This window comes from Mus musculus, chromosome 4 (assembly GCF_000001635.26).
Source record: "Mus musculus strain C57BL/6J chromosome 4, GRCm38.p6 C57BL/6J".
NCBI lineage: Eukaryota > Metazoa > Chordata > Mammalia > Rodentia > Muridae > Mus > Mus musculus.
Window position 1 is genome coordinate 105,309,729 of NC_000070.6, and position 16,149 is coordinate 105,325,877.

The 16,149-nt window shown below is 45.1% G+C and overlaps 1 long non-coding RNA gene across 2 annotated transcripts; it reads right to left on the reverse strand.

The window, feature by feature from the left end:
- Nucleotides 1-649: 649 nt before the first annotated feature.
- Nucleotides 650-9,419, reverse strand: Gm40217. Of its 2 annotated transcripts, none has more exons than XR_867967.1 (4): nt 8,973-9,419; nt 5,748-5,857; nt 5,157-5,269; nt 650-1,308 (listed from the first exon to the last, which is right to left on the reverse strand). It is a non-coding gene; the product is annotated as a predicted gene, 40217 (long non-coding RNA). The 2 variants fall into 2 exon arrangements; XR_867968.2 differs by lacking the exon at nt 8,973-9,419 and adding an exon at nt 6,747-6,872.
- Nucleotides 9,420-16,149: the final 6,730 nt, after the last annotated feature.

Genomic DNA, 16,149 nt, shown 5'->3' on the forward strand with positions numbered 1-16,149 from the left:
TCCATCTCTCCATCTTCCCCTCTCTTTCGTACTGGGGACTGAACCTGGGGCCTTACGCACGTGAAGCAGTCACTCTGTTACTGATCTATACCCTCAGCCCTCTTCTCGCTTTTATTTTCACATCAGGTTTCATTGAGTTTCTGGCCTTGAATTTGCAATCTTCCTGCCTCAGCCTCACTACTTAGCTTTGATTACAGGCACATACCACCAGGCCCATCTGTGCATTCCTTCAAGTAGCCCAAACAATGAATAAAAGCTATAAAACGTACTCCTCTTGCGCTAGCCGGACTGGCCAGCAGTAACGACACAGGATCCTTCTGCACACATTTATTGGGAGAGCTTGATTGCAGAGGCGAAGAGACCCCGAACCCAGAACTGGTGCTGCTTTTATAGGCCTAGGAGTGGCGTGTCTCACACCCGGATTGGTTATGCACTGTGCCTCATTTGCATGTTCCTCATCTGATTGGCTACTCTCTCTCTCTCTCTCTCTCTCTGTACCTCACAGAGCCTCATTATCATACCTCATTTGCATGTATCACATCTGATTGGTTATACTCTCAAAGCCTCATTATCATGCCCGGGCCAGGCAGTGTCTTTGCAAAAAACTTTACTGCATATGTACACATTGTTTGTTTGTCCAAACTTATGCGTGGTGGCCAGCAGTAGTCAGTGCCACTCTACAACAGCACATGTGGCTTCCCACATACTCCTAAAGGTCTCTATCTTGTGATGGATACATGGAGGTGGACGGTAATAGCATATACTTCATGGGGGAAATGCAAGGATGGGGTTATGAGAGCATAGATGGGTGTAGCCAACTCCACATTTGCTTGAGGTGAAGAGGGGAAGGGAATCATAGCTTGCTTCTAGGAGCAGCTTAGGAGCCTAACACTTCTGGGATGAATCTGGAGAAAGAGGCTTTAGCCTGTAGGAGAAGAGTATGGTTAGCAGGGATGTGGTATCCAAGGTAGAAGAATGACCTTCCGAGTTCCAGAGACAAACATGGAGTCTGACAAGGAGCAAGGGCAGGACAGGCATCTGAGGGCTGGATACTGAAGGCCCTGAAGCCCATCAGATGACTATGAAGACAGGAGAGCCAAGCAAGGAACTGGAACAGGAGAAAGGCATGAGTTCCTCCCCTGCCCCCATGAGTTTCATAGCAATATTAGTTGTTACCAAAGGACAGGACTGGAGCAGGGCAGGTTGTGGAGCAGAGACAAGCATCCAATGTCTTCCCATAATGCAGTTGAGAGATGGCAGCAGCTCCAACCAAGGCTTGGTGGTGCAGAGACGTACATACTGAGGGAACTGAAGATGAGAGATGCCCTGTTTGATCTCAGCGAAAGAAGAGAATGTTCTGTGTCTGGTGCTCTGGTAGCTTTATTCTCTCTCTCTCTCACACCCCCCCCCCCCTCACCCCCAAGGCCATATTGCATGTGTGTGTGTGTGTGTGTGTGTGTGCGCACATGCTCTCGAGTGTGTTATTTTATTTGTGAATTTCATGTATGAGTACTGTATTTACATAATTTCCACCCCTCTCTGTCCCCCTTCCAACTCCCCTGCCCTAACTCACCCTCAAGTTCCTGACGGATTCTTTAGTTGTTGTCCCATACACACACATACATGTGTACACAATATGCAACCTACTGAGTCCATGTAGTGTTGCTGGTAGCTACACATACATAGGGCTGACCACTTGGGACTGCATAACCTGCCAGTGAGCTGGTTTCTGGAGAGAGCTGATTCCCCCAGTAGCTACTGATGGCCTATAGTGCTTCATCTAGGGTCGAGGCCTTGTGAGGCTTCCTGGTTTGAGCTTTGCACGTCAATTGGTCTGATCATTAGTCAAGATTTGTTTGGGTAGCCATATTGCTGAGTTTTCATGGGCCCAGCTGATCCTGAGATGTAAGTAATTTGTACAAATGGCAACAGCAGGATTCAAACCCAGGTCTATCTGTCTCCAAACCTAAAAACAGTGCCATCCAGACTTCCACCGTTGCTTCAACCTGCGTGTCTAAGTCAATTCCAACAAGTTTTTGCTTCTCATGTTTAAATCAAGGTCCTCCATGTTTTACCTATTCTGAAGCGTTTAGAGTGTCACTATGTAGCCCTGGGTAGACTAGACAAGACTGGCCTGGAACTCACAGAGACACCTCTGCCTCCCAAAGATATGATTAAAGATATGAGCCACCATGGCCAGAAATTCTGAAGGATCGAAGTGAAGCAAAAACGTAGACAGAAAAAAGTCACTGGGTTTATAGTCAACATGTACCTCCGTCTGCCAAAATCCCAGCCACCTCCTCTCTGGGATTTTACTTTTGTTCTTTTAGCATCTTAATACATTATCGATTGATTGATTGGGTGGTTGGTTGATTGATTGTGGAGGCATGTGTGCAGTGAGCTGTGGCATTCATGTGGCGGTTAAAGGACAACTTGAGGTGTCAGTTCTCTCCTTCCACCATGTATATTCCAGAGACCACACTCCGGTTGTCAGTGACTCTGCCCACTGAACCATCTCGCGGGCCCTATAAAGGTCAAAGTTATAAGGCAGCCTTTCTCAGTACCTTTTTCCTCAATTGCCTGTTTAATAGCTTTAGTTTATCATTGCCTCCCACTAGCTTGCAAGCGTCTTAAGAGCACAGATAGTTTCTTAGAACTGTAATAGTCTCAGTACTTAGTTGGGGGATAATAAACATTAATTAGATTTTGGCTGCATGATTGAAAAGTGCAGGATTGCATGAATCACAATGATGGCTCTGTTTGATTTGCTATTAAGTGCTTATTGAGATGGCGCTTAATATATGAGTGTTATCTCACTCCAACTTTGTTTTGTTTATTTTGACAATTGAACCCAGAGTCCTACACACGCTAAGCACATGCCCTGCACATGCTAAGCACATGCCCTGCACATGGTAAGCACACGCCCTGCCCTTCAGCCACATGCACAGCCATGCACATTGCCCCTTTCTGTAACAGCGTTCTTTCTCCTTTCATCCTGTGAGATCATGAAGACTCCGAGTGCCTCCCCTCTCGCCCCCCGGGAGACAAGAGCCTGTGTGACTCAACAGAGTGCTCCTTAGCCGATCCCTCCAGGTCCCTTGGCACAGATTATATTCTCCTTCCATCCTGCTTTAATCACCAGAGCCCCCAGTCCTCATCAAGCTCCCCGCCCTGTCTCAAACCAGTGCTTAAATGACACCAGTCTCTCAGAAGAAACAATGTAATTTTTCTGACCCTGGCTCACTCCTGCCTTTACAAATGTGAGATACTCAACAGGATCTTAGCAAGCTGTATCAGAAGACAGAACTGTACAACAAAGGCTGTGGACAATTGTGTTCCCATTTCCCTGCCTTTTTTTTTTTTTTTTTTTTTTTTGTGCTTTGTGGAATTGCTCTCCCAAAATATTCCCAATGCTTTATTTACTTAGACTTCAGGTTTATTTTGGGCTGAACTTTCCTGGAGCTGCGTCTTAGGATGTGCTTCGTATCCTGCTGCATTGCCATGTGACTTCAGCTCATCCAGGGAGGACCCGGGGCCCAGAGGATGTCAACCTCCTCTCTGTGCAGCCGAGACAGAGATGACCAACTCAACAGCTCAGCTGGAAATGTGTCCCAGAGGAAAGCCTTTGTGTCCTAGTCACCAAAACTATGCACAATAGCAGACACAAACCTTGTCAACTTTATCAGTTCTGTGTGCCAGGGACTCTGACGTGGCACAGTTTCCAGTGTCTTAGTGATCTGTGACTATAAGTAACTCAGACACTGAAAGACTCAAGTGGCCAGCCAGTGCTGGGAATTTTCTCATGTCAGGAAATTTTGGTGGTGAGGCATGCTAGACGCTTAGCAACTGGAGCACTGCGGGGAAGAAAGTCAGCCAGGCAGGAAGGGAGTGTGGGAACAGACAGGAAGATGACATGCGGCATGCTTTCGTGCTGGACAGCTCTATGTGGAGTCCCTCCTCCTCATAGCCTCAGTTTCCTAACTGGCAAACAGAGGTGATGAGAGCAGGGCACACAGCATGGGCTCTGGGTGCCAAGTCTCATGCCCTTCCCAACCCGTGTCTAGGGGAGGTGAACTGAGGCTTACCCAGTCTGTGCTGGGTCTACTTTGTGGATCTGAGGATGTTAGTGAACCATCAAAGCTGGGACTTGGAGTTCAAGGACTCTAAGGATATTGGAAAAGGACCACTCAGAGTTAGCAGCTCATTCAAGCATTCTGGATTCACACTGGGTCATAGTGTAATGTAGTGTAATGAAGTGCTGGGGGTCTCCAGAAGAACCCAGGGTATACCCGTGAGTCCATTACTGAACTAGCAAGTTTACAACTCCTAAGGTGCTATTTGCACTTTTTCTTTTTGGCAGTGGGTAGGGAAGCAGGGGATGGGGAGAAAGGGGTAGAATGGGGGAGAAGAAGGGGCAGTCAAAAGCAATCAAAGATAAAACCACTGTTTTATTTTGAATCAAAGTTGTGATCCTGTCCTGGAGAGATAGTTTAAGGGTGTGTTCTGCTCTACCGAGAGCCCCAGCTTGGCTCCCAGCACCCATGTAGGGCCATCCCAACCATCTGTAACTACAATTCAAGGTGATCTGGTACCCTCTACTGGACTCTGTGGGCACCTGTAGTCACGTGAGCACAAACCCACATGCACACAGAAATTTTATGTATTATTTTAAAAAAATCCTTAAAAAAATGTACTGGTAGAAAAATGTCTCTAGACGGAACACTTCATATGCTATCACTGCCTTTCAACTCCTGAACTGTGCAACAATCTCTGTGACAAAATAGCTATGACCTGGAAAGTGTCCTTTGAAGGACAGTGGCAGTCTGATGACAAAAGCTGAGCAGAGTGTTTGAGGTGGGAGCTGAACTACATGACTTTATCTGAGTGCCATTTTCCCTTGGCTTGGAAATGGCTTGGAGTGGCTTGGAGCTAGCTACAACACTGTGCTTATTGATCCTTGGGTAGTTGGCGGGGGGGGGGGCAGCGGGGGAGGGAGGCGGGAGAGAAGGAGGGAGGGAGGGAGGGAGGAAGGGAGGGAGGGAGGGAGGGAGAGGAGAGTCTTCTGAAGGCTCCTATGTGAAAGGTTTGGTCCCCAGCCTATGCACTATTGGAAGGCAATGGTACCCTCAAGAGGTGGGACTTAGCAGGGGTCTTACCGTCACTGGACACACTTGACAAGGATATAAGATCACAAGCCCTCTTCTCCCCCTCTTTTCTCAGCTGGGGTACATGTCTCGTCCCACCATGATAATGTGGCCTCTCCACAGACCTAAAGATAATGGAACTCTTAGATCGTAAACTAAAACTTGCAAGATTTTGTGTCCAAATAATCATTTTGTTACTGCCTAATGATTTATAGCAAATTTTCACTATAGTGATGGAAAATTACCATAAAAGACCAAAACGGGGTTGGATGCTTTTCTCCAGCTTTTTTATAAGATTGCCAATGCCCTCTAAAGGCTTAGCTGCTTAATGCTGAAGCATCCGGAGGCTAAGTTTCAACACGAACTTTGGAAGGGACACAAACATGCAAACCACAGCTATCAGTTTCAGATTCCACTCTGCAGCAAGCTTTTAAGAAACCAGCACTTGTCACATTTTGGTGGACTATCCAAGGGGAATATTTGCACGTAGGAGTAGTCCACTCACACCCCTCCCTTTCCTATTCCGGTTCTGTGTGAGGCCAAACTTTTTCACACAGTTCAACCAAATAACAAATCCCTATGGACAGAATTAACATGAGATACCAGAATCTGTTTTGCTTGCTGGTTAGTCGGATCCTGGGCAGGGGATATATAGACTTCAGTGGTAGAGCACTTGCTCAAAATGTGCAAGGCTCTGAGTTCAATCTGTATTACTATAAGAAAGAAAAAGAAAAAATAGTCAGATGTTGAAGATATCTGTAAACACGTGAGACGATGCAATCTTTCTTAAGAATTTTTATGTAGTTTTTAAATGTATAACTATCATTTAGATTGACATGTAATAGATTAGTCATGTATAATTTAATTAATATATAATCTTTCTAAATTATAATTTATAATATAGTAAGCATTACTAGATACGACACATTCTTTGGAATAATCAGGCTTTGTTTCATTATGTTTTAAATTTATTACATGCATGTACGTATGTATGTTTGTATGCATGTATGTACGTTCCTCAAAGCATGTGTGGAGGCCAGAAGACAAATTACAGGTCTTGGTTTTCTCCTTCTACTTGTGGGTCCTGGGGACAAACTCAGGTCATGCGGCTGGGTGACAAGCACCTTTACTCCCCGACCGTCTTGAAATCTCACTTTTAAAAAAGGTTCGTTTTTATTTTATGCGTATGACACTTTTCCTGCATATATGTAAGTGCACTTTGTGTGTGCCTGACACTCGTGGAGGTCTCAAGTTGCCACCAGATGCCCTGGACCTGGAGTTAGGGATGGTGTGAAGACATAAAGATTCTGGGAACTGAACTCTACTCCTCTGCAAGAGCAGCACAGGCCCTCAACCACGGAGCCACCTGCCTCTCCAGCTCCATGCTTTTTCCATGCTTTTTGTGTCCCAGTCGCATGTAGCCTAGGCTGGCTTTGAATTCACCATATGCCTAAGGCTAGCCTTAGGCTTCCAGCCTTACCTCCAAGTGCTGGAATTGCGGGTGTGCACCACCACATTGGGCTTTTAGGTTATTTTGAAGAGCACAAAATTTCATTCCAAATATAGTTTTGGTTATTTACAGCTTGTGCTTAGACAAATTACCTTTTCTGTGCTCCACTTCCTTCACTTGTTAAACAGAGATTATTTTACTCAAGCTCTTGAGACAGGTTATGAAGACCAAATGGAGATTCATGTCTATGAAGTGTTGAGAACAGCTGCTGGCCTCTTGCAAGCCTGTATTGGTCGTACAGTGCATTGGTTATAATAATACAGCAGAATCACGTGATGACCTGCTTCCTCCAGGCTGAGAGGCTGCCAAAGCCGGGCCTCCGTGTGTTTCCTCTCTGGTTTCTAACACTTCACGAAATATTTACTAGGCAGTCAGAAAATTTGGTAAATGAGTTAGAAGCTGGGAAAAGGCACAGCAACTTCTAGCTGGGTTTCTGATAGAGAATCAGATTTATGGATGAGGAGGTCTAATTCCAAAGACTGAGTCTGTAAGGTGGGGCGGAGTGTGACAGAGGTGTGGAAGCTGCGGGCAGGAAGTGGTTTGAGGTATGTGGGGAGAGAGAGGAGAGCCCTGGGTGGTTGCGGTAAGTTTTAATGGGGGGTGTGTTCCATCAACCCTGTGATACCCATTATCTAATGGGGTGGTGCGACAGGCTGCGTGGGCACAAGGGTAGAGACCGGCTCCACCTACCGGTGGGGTTGGGTAACACAACTGGCCTTTTTTACCTTGACTTGTAGTGGGGGATGTCTGTCTGTCTCTTTAGATCTGATCTAAAGTTACTAAGATAGGGGTGTTTAACACAAGTCTCTGATAGTTGTTTTCACTGTTGGATATTGAAACTAGGGGCACTGTGTATGCTTGGAAGTGCTCTACCACTGAGCCACACCCCCAGCTCCTCTACAGATTTTTCAGATCTACATTCTACACGAATAGGGTCGCATTCAGCCGTCACACGTGTAGACTCTCACGCCGAAGTGATTTTGAACATGTAGGAAGGAAAGAGAAAGCATTATTCAGGGTGTGCTCTGGGCCACGCTGCGGTTATGCTTCACCCTGTAAGTGCCCCAACCACCTTGTAAGAAAAGGAATTTCTCAATCCAGGCTTGGGCATATGTAGTGTCTAAAGGATCGGTGGCCTAACTGGGATTTGAATTCACATCTGGGCAAATATCACACAGGCTACCCTTGGAAAAACAAACTATTCTATTTGTTATTATTTACATAATGTACACTTAGTGTGCACAAATGAGAAGCATTTTTTATTAGATATTTTCTTTATTTACATTTCAAATGTTATCCCCTTCCCTAGTTCCCCTCAGAAAATTCTCTATCTCCTCCCCCTCCGCCTGCTCCCCAACCTACCCACTCCTGCTTCTTGGCCCTAGCATTCCCCTATACTGGGGCATAGAGCCTTCACAGGACCAAGGGCCTCTCCTCCCATTGATGGCTGACTAGGCCATCCTCTGCTACATATGCAGCTAGAGCCATGAGACCCACCATGTGTTTTCTTTGATTGGTGGTTTAGTTCCAAGAAGCTCTGGAGGTACTGGTTAGTTCATATTGTTGTTCCTCCTATGGGGCTGCAAACCCCTTTAGCTCTTTGGGTACTTTCTCTAGCTCTTTCGTTGGGGACCCTGTGCTCTGTCCAATGGATGGCTGTGAGCATCCACTTCTGTATTTGCCAGGAGAAACTTTTTTAAAAAAAGACAAAAACACCCCCCCCCCAAAAAAAAACTGAGGAGCAGGTGAAAAGGGAAAGGTACCCATACATTCACCCACTCAGACACAAGACCATGCTAACAATGTCTGGCCTTTTGCAGCATCTCCTTCAGAATTTTCTAGGCATAGTTTTGCAGCCAACATTCTTGTCCAACAATGTATCAGGAATCGTTTTTTGTTATATGAACCATACTGTTTATTTACCAATCTTATCTTTTAAATATTTAGTTTACATGTAGCTTTTCACTAATATAAAAAAATTACAATAAACATTTTTGAGGTTTGATCTTTGAGTATGGCTTATTTCCTTAGGAGAAAATCCTGCAAAAATTGGATTGATGATAAAATGCAGTTTAACTCTAAAGACATTTCAGATTAATGTATTGTCAAACCGTCACCCCCCGCCAGGGATGCTGCAAATTACTTTTTAAATGCCAGAGTTGAACCCAAGCACACAGCAGGCAAATGCTCTACCACTGAGCAACATCCCCAAGCCAAGTTATAACATTTTAAATTCTTACCAGCAGTGCAAATAATCCTGATTTTGTATCCCTGCCAACCTGTTTATTGTTATTAAATCCATGCACTTTATATTTTACCTTCTTATTTCTTGGATCCAGTTCATGTAATGGACTGTGCTGACATATGGAAACTCATGACCTGTTAGTTCTCCAAGGTGACCATCTGCATTTCTGGTCTGAGATGGGCTGGAAACCTGGCCAGTGGGCCTTGTAGGTCTGCGTTTGACTAGGCAGTGGGTACTTATCCACAGGTTTTGGTTAGAATGGCCCAACAGAGGGCCATTTCTTAGGCTATACCTGACGAAGTGTCTTCCAGGGACTGGGCTGAGAAGGTTAGTCAGAAAGCTGGTGCCAGCAAGCCCACCAGCAGTTGTCCTGTCTTCTGTGGTAGTAGCTCCAGGAAGAATTGTGAGAGAAACAGAGTTGAAATGTCAAAAAAAAAAAGCACTTGTAGTGAGTCATGTTTGATTCAAAGATCTGAAGCAGTTCAGCTGCCAGAGTCTCCTGGTTTGATGCATCTCCCCTGCTGAACTCTTCATAATGGACTTTAGACTTAAAACAGCTTTGTGAGTAGGCGTACTTAGCAGAGGGACTCAGGGGTAGACTATGCACATAAGATTGAAGGGCTCTCAGAAGCTAACTCACTAGCGTGTGAACCAAGGTTGCAGGGACTCTTTCACAAGCACACACTTGATCTTTCCCTGAAAGTAGATGGACCTACTGAAACCAAGAGGTAGACTATATGGTAAGCGTGGAATAATGCAAATGAAGAAAGAAGGATAGAAAGAACATTTAATGACACTGGCATTAGACATCTCAACCACCATATGTTAGGGACAGTTCTATAAGTTGGCTGGATATACTACTAGGTATTAAGTGATATCTTCTATATGCCTAGTGCATCCGGGTTGGGACTTGTGACCTGTTCTTCAAAAGACCATGATTAGCCAACTCATGGGTAGGAAGAATCATCTCTCTCTAGAAATACCAACAGCCAATTGAAAAAATACAGGTTTCTCTGCCTGGGAGTCCCTCTCTGTTCCCCCAAGATTTGCCTCTGCTCTAATCCACTGATCTGAAAGGGCAGGTGGAATGCAGCCGTGGCACTTTGGAGTTATTTCTGATGTCTTCTTTTTGTCTCTTAGCATTCCCACTCAGCCAGCTGAGAGCTTTTGGGGTGGAGCTGAGAGTCTAGGCTTAACAAGATTGAAAGCCTAATTCAAGAAGAGCTGGAGACAGGGCAGGATGCTGAAGTACTTCTGATAGAGCACCATGTACCCTGTGTTGAAGCTGGGAGCACCACTGGGTGGCCCAGAATCTCAACTGACTCTTTCTCCAAATTCTAGCTGCTTATTATCAGGGCTTCTCCATATCCTATATCCAAATATAAATAAAGTGTGAGAAGGTCACATTTCCAGAACTAGAAGGCTTTTGTGGTAGTAGACTGACAAGGAGTGAAGCTGAGCCCTGTCCACGATTTCCTGTCTGCTGGATGGTCTCTCGTCTGTGAATTTCTTATGCATCATCTACCTGGTTTATGAAATACCTGCAGGCAGCTAACTTTCAAAACAATAAGATGACATACATTTCCAGCAAGCCATGTGGTAAAGAGAAACTAGGAAAGAAGGAAAATAGCCATGGGCATGCCAGGAAAGCATTTCAAACATGCTATCAGTCTTCACACTAGCACAAGTTTTTCTAGCCATCAAGAACAGATGTGTTGGGCTGGAGAGATGGTTCAGCTGTTAAGAGCAAGCACTGACTGCTCTTCCAGAGGTCCTGAGTTCAATTCCCAGCAACAACATGGTAGCTCACAAATGTCTGTCATGGGATCTGATGTCCTCTTCTGGTGTGTCTAAAGACAGCTACAGTATACTCATATTAAAAACAACAACAACAACAACAACCAAAACCAAAACCAGATGTGTTGTGTGAAAACTCCTCTTCCAAACCCACTCCACGTAACTATTCTTCCCTAAGCTGACTCTCTTCATTATTGAAGTCATAAAACTCCATCCTCCAAAACTTGAGGTTACTAGAGGTAGAGACTGGAGTATATGATTGTTTTATGTTGGAAGCTTGAGACTTCCAGGGTTGCTTGGGAATCAGAGATAGCTGGGTTCCACCCATGATCTATATGGAAGCTGTAAGATCTTGGAAAGTTGTGAAGCTTCAAGACCTCAGTAAGTTGTTGAGAAGATTCAAGGGAGAATTGTGGCTTTTATGGGAGAGGAACCTGGGGGCCAGGAAAGGTGTAATCTATCTGGTCTTTTACTTGTTAAACATCTGACAGATCTATTATCTGCTCAAGTATATAGACTCGTGGCAAAGAAGGCTTAGAAGAAATAATGACTTGCCAAATACCCATAGTCTTGCAAATGCCTGATAACTTTTTCTCTTGCTGACTTGATTCTTTGACTCCACACACCATTCAACTTGTTGCTGGAGATGTTTGCTTTCATAAGGAGTCAAGTAAAAGGAGATGTCATCTGGTGACGAAGGCAAGCAATTACCTGTATGTCCACAGGCTAGATCTGACCTTTGCTTCCTGGGTCCTCTCTGGGTGGTGTTGAGCCCAGATGCCTTACTGCAGTGAACCTTGAGATGAATTTGCAGCCAAAGTCTAAGGGGATGCAGCTGAGGACCCAGCATTGCTGAGCAGCAGAGGGTCCCTCATTCTTGGAAGAAATCCTGGAACCCTTTCTATGGAACCTTCTGGAAGGGAGGGAAGTGGAAGGGAAGCCAGACTGCAGGAGAGTGTATTGTGGAACAGGGGGAAGACCTGTGTGTATGTGTGTGTGTGTGTGTGTGTGTGTGTGTGTGTGTGTGTGTGTGTGTGCAACAGTGTGAGAAACCCTGTGTGATATGGGTAGGTTTGGTGCTAGGGTGGCCTCTAGGGCAAGTGAAGTTCCTTCGGAAATAGATACACATTCGAGCTCAGGATCTCTCGGGGCTGGTGAGTGTGTGGGTTCAAATTAGGGAGGTATTAAGGCTTTGGGTTCTCAATAGCTGCTAGCTATTTTCCACTTGCATGGAATACAGGCTGGATTTTCAGGAATGCTGTCTGGTACTGTGTCCTGGCACACGGTGCCAGGGGTACTGAAAGCCTGATTTGAATATAGGAAGACCTAGGAAGGAGCTGATGGAACAGGTTTTGTGAAGTGGCATACATTTAAACCAGCTACCTTGAAACTTCTAAAAGCTTTTTTTTTTTTTTTTTTTTTTTTTTTTTTTGTCTTCATGGTGCAGAGGTTTCCAGCTATGCACCTTAGTAAAGGCCATTTGTGAATCTTCATTTTATCTGAAGTGAGGATGGGTGGAGCTCACTTTGACCCACAGTTTGTATCTTCTTTGAGACAACCAGGCTTTTCAGCTTTGATGACTCTCTTTGCCTCTTGCTATCAAGGCCCCTGAATATCCCCAAGTCTCTGTGACAGACTGATCTTTACACAATTTCTCCTTGTAGTGATGAGGGGCAAACTCAGGCCTTTGTGTATGCCAGGCAACCATGTTACCGCTGGGCTACGCACTAGCTCTTCATCTTATTCTAAAAAGGGGGCATCATTACTTAGGGGTTACCACAAAGATTAATGTTCCCTGTGGTTCAGATATTTACATGAGAGTTCTTTAGACTTAGGTGGCTGGTGTGCTCTGGGTTCTATGGAAGCAAACTGAAACCTAACTCAGTCTCTAATGGCTGGCTGGGCTTCTGCTACACTGTCTTGATTTTCCTTCTGTGAGACTCAAATAAAGTGATTATTTGAAATTTAATAAAATTGTTCTTCATTCTGCCTTTTTATTTACTCTCTTAATCTCTCTCTCTCCTCTCGCTAACGGAACCCCTAGAGCTGGGAACCTGGGGCTTTCTGCTTCGTGAACTGCTGCCTCCTCAAGTCCCTCATGTCCCTCTGTGCAGGGAGGAGGAAGAGATGGCTCAGTTGGTGAAGGGCTTGCCATTTTGAGGACTGGAGCTTGGATCTTCATGAAAAGTCAGGTGTAGCGCATACTTGTCATCTCAGCACTGGGAAGACAGTATACACACAGATCCAACACACTATGGGAAGGGGAAGCCCGCTGAGCCAAGAATCCTGACAGCAAAAAGGACCATCTCTTACTGAGTCACAGTAAACACAACATATACCAGTGGTAGACTTGTCCCTATGGAGCTAATCTCATGAATAATATCCCCAGCTGATGACATTAGCTACTGAAAGCAGCTGAATGAATCAGAGAGACCTCGCTAATTTACAATGCAAACTCTGCCTTCAGTTTAGTGGAGGAGATGGAAAACCAAGGTGCTTAGGCAATTCAGTGAAGTGGTCTCTCAGTTTACTAGGTCCAGCCCAGTCCCCCTCAAGGCTTAATCATCCTCCAACTCTCCTTGTTATAGACCAGTGCTCCTCTAACCATACCTGACAGTACTTTTTTCTCTCCTGACTCCATTTATAAGAATTTCTGTAAACAACCCATAGCTCAGAGCAATGGTCCAGCTTTTATTCAGGATAGCTCAAAGAAAGGAAACATCAATTCATCAATGATTGGAGCAGCATCTACTGGAAACACTTCCTTCTCAGAAATGGCAGCACAGAGCATCAGTAGTGCCGACTGGGAAGCCTCACTGAGTACCCAACCAGGTCAGTATCAATTTCAATCTGAATCGCATTACAGCAACTTCTGGCTTTTCTTCTTGCACCGTGGAGTGAAGATGGGCGAGGAGGTGGGTGGATGGGGTGGGTTTGCAAACGCATTAATGAATGTAATCTGTGCCTTTTCTCTGACCCAGCCTGGCCAGCTGCATTGGGCTGACATTCCACATTCCGTTGTTCTCCTTCTAAGAAAACAGAACTGGCTCTATTTAGCCCCAGGAATCTTCTGTGTAGGCTTCTTTAGGGGAGAATTTGCAAACCAGATGGACTGACTGTTTACTGTGTCTCCTCTAGTTCAAGGGAAATAATATTATTTCTGAAGGCCATTAGCACCGAGATGGGTATGCTTTCTTGGCCATTGTCCACTTGGATTATGGCCTGTATGCTTGTTCAATAGAGCATTTCTCATTTCTTACCTATTTGTATGCACATTTCAGGCATACCAGCCATAGAATGCTCAGTGGTGGGGCTGACCTTTCAAGTGCATTCCCTACAGTTGCCCTTCTTTGGCCACTTCTATGTACCAGTGGTGAGGCTCTGTGCACTCCTTTGCATCACTATGATGATGGCAGCTGATAAGACCAAGGACAGGAGCATGAATCCCAAGACATTCAGCCTCAGGATGTGTGGGATCGGTGGGAGGGTGGGACTAGTTTTCCTTTGGGCCATTGGCTTAAAATAATATAATGTTAGTAAATGCTTTTAGTCATGTTGTCAGCAATGGACAGAAAGGGAGGTTCAGCAGCATGGTAAAGGAAATGGAGAAGGAAACAAATTGCAGAGAGAAACAGATAGAAGCTACGATTAGAAAGCTGACTTTGGGGCTACTGAGATGGTTCAGTGGTTAAGAACGCTTACTCTTCTTGCAGAAGATCCATGTCCAGCTTCCAGCACCCACATCAGGTGTCTCACAACTGCCTGTAACTCCAGTTCCAGAGCATCAGAAGCCCTTTGACCTTCTAGGGCACCTGCCTGCATGTGGTGCACATAAACACATGCAGGCACACACAAACACACACAAATAAATAAATCTTAGCGAGGATGGGAGGAAGCGCCATTTCTTGTTGAAAGCATTTCCAATTCAAAGCCAGGCTCACTCCTGTGCTTGGCACTCATTGCTGGAGATGACTGAGTCCCTGTAGAACACGAATGCCTGGACATAGATTCCGGACCGCATCTCCGTTCTTCTGATTGAGTAAAAATTTGTACTTCTCACAAGTTCTCCAAAGAAGATGATAATGCAGAAGGTCACACTTGAAGAAGTATTTGGCTAGCTTCCAGGGCATTTTATCATCTGCGGGGTATGTCCTAAACATAAATACCCCCGGTCTTGTTATGTTTCCCTTTTTTGTGTGTTTCAGTTCAAGCTCCAACATTCTTATCATAAAATGTTCTGTCTTCTCTGCCCCCTGCAAATAACCCTGTTGGTGTCTATTAACTGCAGTTGAGAGTCCTCTTGGATACTACAGGCAGCTATGTCGAACCTGGGATGCACAAGTCAGCGGTGTGGTTCTGGGGACAGAGCACTCCCTGTAGGGGCTTCTTCAGTGGAGGAAGGGAGAATTGTTATGCTCATCACTTACTGGAAATGTAAGAAATGGACATTTGAGAACTATTAGTTTTGTTTTCACTTCTGTGGACTTTTTTGGACTGAAGAGGCGTATCATTCGCACAGGTTCGTAGAAACATAGCCTGAGATTGAAAACAAAAATAACGACAACAAAAAATTCCCACCCCAAAGCCAAAACAACAACAACAAAAACACTACCACCACCAACAATGCCAGGGTTTCAACCCACATTATCAGCCTTACTTAGCTCATGGCTTACCTAGTCAGTCTGCCTATACCTCAGCCCTGGGGTTGCCTTCTGACTGTGTACCTGGGAATGTGACCGAAAATATCTGAAATTCACTTCGATCCCTTAGGTTTTTTGCCAACTTTAGACACCATGCATTTGGGTTCATCCGAGAACCGAATGAGGGAGTCAACTGGCACAACTCTTAGGAAGGAAAAACCACAGGCTTCCGTCTGCTAATTCACAAAGTCACACAGCCATCCATCTATCCACATGACGTCAATGAGATACGACTTTCTTTTTATGTCATGCTCAATGCTATGCTTTTATATATAAGACCTGTGTTCCTTTTCATCTGCCCAAACACTTAACTGGCAACAATTGAGCATAAATGGATAGAAAATGGTCTGGGTGTGATAACCAAGTCAGGAGGTCTGTGTTGTTGGAGCAACGGGTTCAGAAGCATCAGCAAGTCTAAGGCATGATAAGACTAACTGGCAATATCTGCTTTGGTTCCCACAGCATGCCCCCACGTGATGGACAGGAGTGGGAGGTTTGCCAGGCCTTCTCAGTTCTTTGGGCCACATTTGAGCCACTTGTGGATGGATGACCCTCTAGTAAATTGATCTATTTGCCAAAGCTGTTCCCGCTGTTCATTCTCAATCAAGGGGTGGGCTGCTTAGCTCCTTGTGTCTACAATCAGTCCAGAGTCTGCAACTACTCACCAGTCGAACCCCTCCAACCTCAAGTGACCTCCTTCTGGTACCCAGAAGGCCTGTCGAGCTTCTGGGTGGAGTTCTCACATCACAGGAG